Source organism: Arachis hypogaea, chromosome 14, assembly GCF_003086295.3.
Source record: "Arachis hypogaea cultivar Tifrunner chromosome 14, arahy.Tifrunner.gnm2.J5K5, whole genome shotgun sequence".
In the NCBI taxonomy this organism is placed as follows: Eukaryota; Viridiplantae; Streptophyta; class Magnoliopsida; order Fabales; family Fabaceae; genus Arachis; species Arachis hypogaea.
The window spans coordinates 74,888,459-74,899,373 of record NC_092049.1 but is presented as its reverse complement, the minus strand read 5'-3'; the positions used below and the strand labels follow the sequence as shown (position 1 = coordinate 74,899,373).

Below are 10,915 nucleotides of genomic sequence, written 5' to 3'. Positions count from 1 at the left end.
AACTCTTCTTTAATTGTATCACATATGCATTGATCTTTCATTAGCTTAACATTGGTGTAATTTTGTCCCCTTATTTATTTATTTATTTAATTGAATATTTTTGATTTTTTTATTAAAAATATAAAACTAAACATAACATATCAATGCACATGGATTTTTTTTTTAATTTTTCTGGTCTCACATGAGTAGGTACCCAAATTCCTAATATTTTATCAAAGTAGAACCATAACACATTCCCTTATTAACCCATGTTCCCACAATTTCCCCACACTTAGTTGATACACAATCTCTATCTTAAGCTAACCAAAGATTCAATTGGGGTAATTAATTTGTTTTTTCTGCTTAAGGCTAGTGATGTGGTAAAATATAAAACAAGGAGGATGATGAGCGGATAATTTATACGCTTTTTGGCATTGTTTTTTACATAATTTTTAGTATGATTTAGTTAGTTTTTAGTATATTTTTATTAGTTTTTAAATAAAAATCACATTTCTAGACTTTACTATGAGTTTGTGTGTTTTTCTGTGATTTCATATATTTTCTGGCTGAAATTGAGGGACTTGAGCAAAAATCATATTCAGAGGTTGAAGAAGAACTGCAGATGCTGTTGGATTCTGACCTCCCCGCACTCAAAGTGGATTTTCTGGAGCTACAGGAGTCCAAATGGCGCGCTCTCAATTGCGTTGGAAAGTAGACATCCAGGGATTTCCAGAAATATATAATAGTCCATACTTTGCACGAGTTTAGATGACGCAAACTGGCGTTCGACGCCAGCTCTCTGCCCTATTCTAGAGTTAAATGCTAGAAACAGGTTGCAAAGCAGAGTTAAACGCCAGAAATAGGTTACATAGTGGCGTTTAACTCTAAGGAAGACCTCTGCACGTGAAAGCTTCAATGCTCAGCCCAAGCACACACCAAGTGGGCCTGGAAGTGGATTTCTGCATCATTTACTCATTTCTGTAACCCTAGTAACTAGTTCAGTATAAATAGAACTTTTTACTATCATGTTAGGCATCTGATCTTTGATTAGTTCTATGATATCTTAGACCTTTATGGGGGCTAGCCATTCGACCATGCCTGGACCCTATTCTTATGTATTTTCAACGGTAGAGTTTCTATACACCATAGATTAAGGTGTGGAGCTCTGGTGTTCCTCATGAATTAATGCAAAGTACTACTGTTTTTCTATTCAATTCAAGCCTATTTCTTCTCTAAGATATCCATTCATACACAAGAACATGATGAATGTGATGATTATGTGACGCTCATCATCATTCTCACTTATGAACGAGTGCCTGACAAACACTTCCGTTCTACATGCAAACAAGCTTGAATGTGTATCTCTTAGCCTTCTGATCGTGAGATCAGAGTCTTCGTGGTATAGGCTAGAACTATTGGCGGCCATTCTTGAGATCCGGAAAGTCTAAAACTTGTCTGTGGTATTCCGAGTAGGATCTGGGAAGGGATGGCTGTGACGAGCTTCAAACTCGCGAGTGCTGGGCGTAGTGACAGACGCAAAAGGATTACTGAATCCTATTCTAGTATGATCGAGAACCGACAAATGATTAGCCGTGCGGTGACAGCGTATTTTGGACCATTTTCACTGAGAGGACGGGATGTAGCCATTGACAATGGTGATGCCCTACATAAAGCTTGCCATAGAAAGGAGTATGAAGGATTGGATGAAAGCAGTAGGAAAGAAGAGATTCAGAAAGAACAAAAGCATCTATATACGCTTATCTGAAATTCTCACCAATGAATTACATAAGTATCTCTATCCTATTTATATTTTAATTATATTTTAACTATCAATTCACCATAACTATTTGAATCCACCTAACTGAGATTTACAAGGTGACCATAGCTTGCTTCAAGCCGACAATCTCCGTGGGATCGACCCTTACTCACGTAAGGTTTATTACTTGGACGACCCAGTGCACTTGCTGGTTAGTTGTGCGAAGTTGTGACAAATAACTAAGATTATGAACGTGCGTATTAAGTTTTTAGTGCCGTTACCAAGGAATGAACCGTTACAATTTCTGCGCACCAAGTTTTTGGCGCCGTTGTCGGGGATTCTTCGAGTTTGGACAACTGACGGTTCATCTTGTTGCTCAGATTAGGTAATTTTATTTTAATTTTAAGTTTTTGTTTTTATTCTTTTTATTTTCGAAAATTTTTCAAAAAATTTATAAAAATAAATTATTCTATGGCTTCAGAATTTTTAAGAATGAATTCTAGAGTTTCATGATGATCTGTTGAAATCTGGCTGGCTGTGAAGCCATGTTTAATCTTTTGGACCGAGATTTCAACTAATCATCACAAGAGTCCGTGGACTCTCACTAATTCAGCTGTTGTATGCCTGATTTGTATCTGCTAAAGCTTGGCTGGCCAGTGGCCATGTCTAGTGTTTTGGACTGGAGCTTTCACTGAAAGCTTGGCTGGCTAGTGAGCCATGTCTAATTCCTGGACTGGAGCTTTAGACTAACATTGGATGATTCCTGGAATTCTCATTAAAAATTTTGAAATCCTTAATTTTCTTTTTCCAATTAATTTTCAAAAAAATCAAAAAACAAATTTAATAAAATCATAAAAACAAAAATAATTTTGTGTTTCTTGTTTGATTCTTGTGTCAAATTTTAAGTTTGATGCCATTTGCATGTTTTTAAAATTTGTGCATTTTTTGAAAACTCATGCATGTATTCTTCATGATCTTCAAGTTGTTCTTGATGAATTTCTTTGATTGATCTTTAATTTTTCATGTTAAGTATCTTTTCTTATTTTTCATATGCATTTTCAATTTGTTAGTGTTTATACATGAAACATTTTTAAGTTTGGTGTCTTGCATGTTTTTCTTTTCTTAAAAATTTTCAAAAACAAGTCTTGGTGTTCATATTGACATTCAAAGTGTTCTTGGTGTTCATCTTGACATTCATCGAGTTCTTGCATGCATCATTTGTTTTGATCCAAAACTTTCATGCATTGAGTCTTTTTGATGATTTTCTCTCTCATCATTAAAATTCAAAAATCAAAAAAATATCTTTTCCTTTTTCTTCTCATAAAATTCGAATATTTGAGTTGACTCTTTCAAAAATTTTTAAAATTTAGTTGTTTCTTATGAGTCAAATCAAATTTTCAATTTAAAAATTCTATCCTTTTCAAATCTTTTTCAAAAATAAAATATTTTTCATTTTTTTTACATAATTTTCGAAATTTCTTTTTTTTTTTTAAATTGATTTTCAAAATCTTTTTCTCATTCTTAGTTCATATTTTCGAAAATCTCACTAGCATTTAATGTTTTAATTCAAAATTTTTTTAAGTTGTTACTTGCCTATTAAGAAAGGTTCATTCTTTAAATTTTAAAATCATATCTTTTAGTTTCTTGTTAGTCAAGTAATCAACTTTAATTTCAAAAATCAAATCTTTTTAATTTCCTTTTCAAATATTTTTCAAATTAAATTTCAAATCATATCTTTTTCAAAAATCAATTTTCAAAATCTTTTCTAACTTCCTATCTTTTCAAATTTGATTTTCAAATCCTTTTTCAATTAACTACCTAACTTTTTGTTTGATTTTAAAAGTTTTCTATTTCAATCATATCTTTTTCAAAACCACCTAACTAATTTTCTCTCTCTAATTTTTGAAAACTCCTTCCCCCTTTTTCAAAATTATTTTTAATTAACTAATTATTTTAAATTTTAATTTAATTTTATTTCTCTTTTTAATTTTCGAATTATAATTAATATTTAAAATAAAAACAAAAATATTTTTATTTTATTTTAATTAATTTTAGAATTTTTCTCTTCTCCTTCTTCTATTCTCCTCTTCTTCTACTCACATAAAGGAGTCTTTATACTGTGACATAGAGGATTCTATACTTTTCTGTTTTCTTCTTTTTCATATGAGCAGGAACAAGGATAAGAACATTCTTGTTGAAGCCGATCCTGAACCTGAAAGGACTCTAAAGAGGAAGCTAAGGGGAGCTAAAGCACAACTCTTTGGAGAAAATCTAACAGAAATTTTCGAAAAAGAAGTTGACATGGCCGAAAATAATAATAATAATGCAAGGAAGATGCTTGGTGACTTTACGGCACCAAATTCCAATTTACATGGAAGAAGCATCTCAATCCCTGCCATTGGAGCAAACAACTTTGAGCTAAAGCCTCAATTAGTTTCTCTGATGCAACAGAACTGCAAGTTTCATGGACTTCTATCAGAAGATCCTTTTCAGTTCTTAACTGAATTCTTGCAAATCTGTAATACTGTTAAGACCAATGGGGTTGACTCCGAGGTCTACAGGCTTATGCTTTTCCCATTTGCTGTAAGAGACAGAGCTAGAATATGGTTGGACTCTCAACCTAAAGATAGCCTGAACCCTTGGGATAAGCTGGTCACGACTTTCTTAGCCAAGTTCTTTCCTCCTCAAAAGCTTAGCAAGCTTAGAGTAGATGTTCAAACCTTCAAACAGAAAGAAGGTGAATCCCTCTATGATGCTTGGGAGAGATATAAGCAACTGACCAAAAAGTGTCCTTCTGACATGCTTTCAGAATGGACTATCCTGGATATATTCTATGATAGTCTGTCTGAATTATCAAAGATATTATTGGACAATTCTGCAGGTAGATCCATTCACCTAAAGAAAATGCCTGCAGAAGCTCAGGCTCATTGACATGGTTACAAATAACCAGTTCATGTACACTTCTGAAAGGAATCCTGTGAGTAATGGGACGCCTCAGAGGAAGGGAGTTCTTGAAATTGATACTCTGAATGCTATATTGGCTCAGAATAAAATATTGACTCAGCAAGTCAATATGATTTCTCAGAGTCTGAATGGATTGCAAGCTGCATCCAACAGTACTCAAGAGGCATCTTCTAAAGAAGAAGCTTATGATCCTGAGAACCCTACAATAGCAGAGGTGAATTACATGGGGGAACCCTATGGGAATACCTATAATCCCTCATGGAGAAATCATCCAAATTTCTAATGAAGGATCAACAAAAGCCTCAACAAAGCTTTAGTAATGGTGGAAGAAACAGGTTTAGCAATAGCAAGCCTTTTCCATCATCTACTCAGTAACAGACAGAGAATTCTGAGCAGAATCCATCTAGCTTAGCAAATATAGTCTCTGATCTATCTAAGGCCACTTTAAGTTTCATGAATGAAACAAGGTCCTCCATTAGAAATTTAGACGCACAAGTGGGCCAGCTGAGTAAAAGGGTCACTAAAACTCCTCCTAGTACTCTCCCAAGCAATACAGAAGAGAATCCAAAAAGAGAGTGAAAGGCCATTACCTTACTTGGAGTGGCCGAACCCAAAGAAGAGGAGGAGGACGTGAATCCTAGTGAGGAAGACCTCCTGGGACGTTCAGTGACCAATAAGGAGTTTCCCTTTGAGGAACCAAAGTAATCTGAGGCTCATCTAGAGACCATAGAGATTTCATTGAACCTCCTTCTGCCCTTCATGAGCTCTGATGAGTATTCATCCTCTGAAGAGGATGAAGACATTATTGAAGATCAAGTTACTAAGTACCTTAGTGCAATCATGAAGCTGAATGCCAAATTATTTCGTAATGAGACTTGGGAAGATGAACCTCCCTTGCTCACCAATGAACTAAATGCATTGGATAGGCAGAAATTACCTCAAAAGAAACAGGATCCTGGTAAATTCCTAATATGTAACATAGGCACCATGACCTTTGAGAAGGCTCTGTGTGACCTGGGGTCAGGCATAAAGTTAATGCCACTCTCTATAATGGAAAAACTTGGGATCTTTGAGGTGCAAGCTGCCAAAATCTCTTTAAAGATGGCAGACAACTCAAGAAAATAGTCTTATGGATAAGTAGAGGACGTGTTATTAAAGGTTGAAGGTCTTTACATCCCTGCTGATTTCATAATCCTAGACACTGGGAAGGATGAGGATGAATCCATCATCCTTGGAAGACCCTTCCTAGCCACAGCAAGAGCTGTGATTGATGTGGACAGAGGAGAATTGGTCCTTCAACTGAATGAGGACAACCTTGTATTTAAAACTCAATGATCTCCTTCTGTAACCATTGAGAGTAAGCATGAAAAGCATCCCTCACTGCAGAGTCAACCAAAGCCCCCACAGTTAAACTCTAAGTTTGGTGTTGGGAGGCCTGAAGAGAGGACTTTTGCGTGGTCTAGAAATTTGCAGATAAATCCTCGTTGTAGGTATAGCTTCTAAACCAAAGTAACAAACCCCTTTAAAATTGATAACCGAAGTATTTAAACCTCGGGTCGTCTTCTCAAGGAACTGCAGGGAGGTATGTTCTTATTATTGGTTATGAGTTTTGTAAATTGGGGGTTTTGAAAGTAAGGAACAAGTAATTTAAACGATAAATAAAATAAATAAATAATTATAAAATAAACTCTTGGCAAGGTATGAGAAATTGGAAGTCCTATCATAGTTATCCTTATCAATGGTGATGAGAATTGAGTTTTAATCCCACTTAGTTAGCCTTTAATAAAGCAAAGGTCAAGTGGACCAATTAGTTTGATCCTCAGGTCCTTGTCAATTCCTAAGAAAGGTCCTCGTGAGTGCTCGAAAAGAAGTAGTGGGACATAATCTGTGCCCACACTCGAGCCTCCAAGGAAGTGCTGAAGCCAAATGCCCTTAGGTCAGGATCGATGGTATCCATATATCCATCTGCTGCCAGGTTGTGCTATAACTCTGAGGACGGCGTCCCAGTCAAATTGGTATGTCTGGCACTTGAAAGAGGCTTCTTGGTGTGCGTCTAGTCCTTCTGGTGCAGGAGGAAGATCTAAGGCGCGCTGAATGGCCCCTTCGGAAAGAAGGACTTGCTTCTGATGGACATAGACAGACTGCAGAGTTGGCATGTGAAAATTGGAGTAGAATTCAACTACCCATGAAAGGTTAACCTGTCGTGGCTATCTTCGTAAGAATCCCCATTGTCTACGCTCAATGCGGGGCTCAACAAACTCAACAATGTGGGTAGGGAGGATGGGTAGGTGCTCATTGTTGTAGTTCCGCTCAGCCAGGATGGGGAACATCTGCTCACAGTAGCAGTTAGTAAGCCGCGCGGTGTCTCTGGCCGGAAAAGCTTTCTCAGTTTCATTGACCTTGATGATCATCTTGACTCGCTTTGTTGAGGGCTTTACTGATGTTGAAGATGGTTTCGCAACTGGCGCTCTTTTTGTTCCTCTCCTTGTCAGTGGTTTGGGAGCAGCTTTCTCTTTACCCTTCTTAATGGCCATCCTGAAAAGGGAAAAGGAGGGTAACATGTAAAGCCAAGGGTTAAAGCAAGGAGGAGGACAGTACAAGTGATAATCAATGCCAAGGTAAAGAAGGATGTCGTTAACACATGGTCGCGACTATATGTGATCAGTTCATCAATGGAAATATAGCAAGTGGATATTATGACAAGTAGATGCAAGATGTTTATTAGCATGCCGGCAAAGCCATGAGTGGCATAGATCAAGCATCCATAGCTAAAATGTATTATCACTCGTAACAAACTAACAATCACGTTTGTATTGACAATTATATTCAATTAGTAAAATATTGAAAGGGTTTTGTGAAAAACAGGCATTAGAGTTGAAGGATAGAATAATTAAAAATGCACAATCCCATACGGGATTTTTCACAAACACTTAGTATGCATGGTCAATATGTTATTGAAAATATTAAATTTGAACATGCAAGTAACCCAAAAATAATTAGTGATAATTGTCAAACAACTCCTTAATAATCCACAAGCAATTATGGAAGAAAACAATCACCCAATTAGATTTCCAACACCAAGTAAAATAATGCAAAAAATAAATAAATAATAAGAAGAGAAGAAAGAAAATAGAAAGGAAGAACCTTGAGAAGAAGGTGATAAAGAGAGGTAATGGAGAATGTGAGGTGAAGAAAATATGATGGAAGTGGGAAGAAGAAGAAAAGAGTAAAGAAAGAAGATGGAGAAAAAGAATGGAGAATAAAGAAGAAAGGAGAGAAAGAAAGAAGAAAGAAGAAAGAAATTAGGATTGGAAAAGAAAAGATAAGAAAAGTGGCAGCGCAGGGATCTGGTGGTGTTGCACGAGTGATGCGCACGTGTACTCCACGCGTACGCGTGGGTCGCGCACATGGGGAGGCGATGCGTAGGCGTCGGTCACATGTACGTGTGACCGTGTTTGTGCTACTCGCGCGAAGACAGCCTTGCACACGCACAACTCTCTATTTGTTTTAGGGTGTGTGCCAAAATGGCATACGACACGTGCACATCATTGACGCGTACGCGTGAGTGTTCAGAATTTGAAAATGACGCGCACGCGTCAGGGACGCGTACACGTGAGTGACTTAGTGCCTTGGGCACAGTTCCTGCACCAGGCCATCACAACTTTCGGCCTGACACCTTTTTACGTCGATTTTCCTAGATCACGTGTGCGCGTCATTGACGCGTACGCGTGAGGTACCAAATATTCAAATGATGCGCACACTTTAGGGACGCGTGCGCGTAGTGATGCTTGTGCGATTGGCACACTTTCTGCATTGCTCCCACGCAACTTGCTGCCACTTTCTCTCTTTTTTTTATGCAATATGCAGATGCAAATGCAGACTATATGCAGAAATCATGAGAAGAGTCACTAAATAAACCTAAGAAGAGAGAAAAGAATGATCATACCATGGTGGGTTGTCTCCCACCTAACACTTTGCTTTAACATCCTTAAGTTGGTCGGTCCACAAGCTCAATCTACTTCTGTTGGTAGATCTTCTATTAGGAAGATCTCCAGCTCCTTGTTTTTCTTTATCTTCTCACCATGATATAGCTTTAAGCGATGTCTATTGACCTTGATGAATTTGGAGCTTGAAGGGTGACTCAGGTGAAAGACTCCATATGGCTCTGCCTTCTCTACTCTGTAGGGACCTTCCCATCTGGATCTCAGCTTGCCTGGCATGAGTCTCAACTTGGAGTTGTAAAGGAGAACCAAATCTCCAGGTCTGAACTCTCTTCTCTTGATGTGCTTGTTATGCACAGCCTTCATCTTCTCTTTGTATAATCTGGAGTTGTCATAAGCTTTGAGTCAAAGGGTCTACAGTTCTGCTAGTTGCTACTTCCTTTCAGCGCCAGCTTTCTCAAATCCCATGTTGCAATCTCTCACAGCCCAGAAAGCCTTGTGTTTCACCTCCACTGGGAGGTGGCAAGCCTTTCCGTACACTAAGTGGAAGGGACTCATCCCAATGGGTGTCTTGTATGTTGTCCGATATGCCCAAAGTGCATCTTGTAGACTGGTGCTCCAATCCTTCCTCTGAGGCTTGACTATCTTCTCTAGGATATGCTTTATCTCTCTGTTAGACAGCTCCGTTTGTCCATTAGTCTGGGATGGTAAGCTGTTGCTACCTTGTGAATAACGCCATGCCTCTTCAGTAGAGCGGTCAATCTCCTATTACAAAAATGGGTGCCTTGATCACTCACGATTGCTCGTGGTAACCCAAAGTGACAGATAATATGGTTTCTAACAAAAGAGACAACAGTGTTAGCATCATCAGTATGGGTAGGAATTGCTTCCACCCATTTAGAAACATAATCTACAGCTAACAATATATATAAGAAACCGCTAAAGTTTGGAAACAGACCCATGAAGTCAATGCCCCAAACATCAAAAATCTCACAGAACAACATAATTTGTTCGGGCATCTCATCCCTCTTGAATATATTACCAAACCTCTGGCATAGGGAACAAGATTTACAGAAGGCAGTAGCATCTTTAAAAAGAGTGGGCCACCAGAATCCACGGTCTAAAATTTTTCTAGCTGTTCTTTGAGGGCTAAAATGTCCACCACTCTCAGAAGAGTGGTAGGCCTCTAAAATGGACTGGAATTCTGATTGAGGCACACACCTTCTAATTATCTGGTCAGCACCATACCTCCATAAATATGGGTCATCCTATATATAATATTTGGACTCGCTTTTCAGCTTGTCCTTCTGATGCTTAGTAAAATTGGGAGGGAAGGTATGACTAACTAGATAATTAGCTACAGGTTCATACCAAGGAACTACTTCAGATACTGCATGCAAGCTATCAAATAGAAAAGCATCATTGATAGGAGTGGAGTCATCCTTGACGTGCTCAAGGCGACTCAAGTGGTCCGCCACTAAATTCTGAGAACAACTCCTATCCTTAATTTCTAAATCAAATTCTTGCAGCAGCAGTATCCAATGTATTAACCTTGGTTTGGACTCTTTTTTTGCTAATAAATATTTTAGAGCTGCATGATCTGAGTACACTACAACCTTAGTACCAAGTAAATAGGCTCGGAATTTATCCAGAGCAAAAACAATAACCAGAAGCTCTTTTTCAGTGGTAGTGTAGTTAGACTGAGTAGTGTCTAAGGTCTTTGAAGCATATGCAATTACCAAAGGATCCTTACCTGCGCGCTGGGCCAGTGCCACTCCTACAGTATGGTTGGAGGCATCACACATAATCTCAAAGGGCTGGCTCTAGTCTGGTCCTCTCACAATTGGATCTTGAGTCAAGGCAATCTTCAGCTTATCAAACGCTTCCATACAATCCTCACTCAGTTCGAACTCAACATCTTTCTGCAGTAGTCTGGATAAAGGTAATGCTACCTTACTGAAGTCCTTGATGAATCTCCGGTAGAAACCTGCATGGCCAAGGAACGAACGGACTTCCCTCACGGAGGAGGGGTAAGGTAAACTAGAAATGACATCTACCTTTGCTGGATCTACAAAAATACCAGTATTAGAGACAACATGTCCTAGAACAATACCTTGTTTGACCATAAAATGACACTTTTCAAAATTCAAAACTAGGTTTGAACTAACACACCTGTCTAATACTCTAGATAAAATATCCAAGCAAAGGCTAAAGGAATCACTGTGTACGCTAAAATCATCCATGAAAACTTCCATACAGCTCTCAATAAGATCAG

The 10,915-nt window shown here is 38.1% G+C and overlaps 1 non-coding gene across 1 annotated transcript; it reads right to left on the bottom strand.

The window, feature by feature from the left end:
- Nucleotides 1-4,432: 4,432 nt before the first annotated feature.
- LOC112745636 (small nucleolar RNA R71) lies at nucleotides 4,433-4,540 on the bottom strand. Its single transcript, XR_003173554.1, has one exon. It is a non-coding gene; the product is annotated as a small nucleolar RNA R71 (small nucleolar RNA).
- Nucleotides 4,541-10,915: the final 6,375 nt, after the last annotated feature.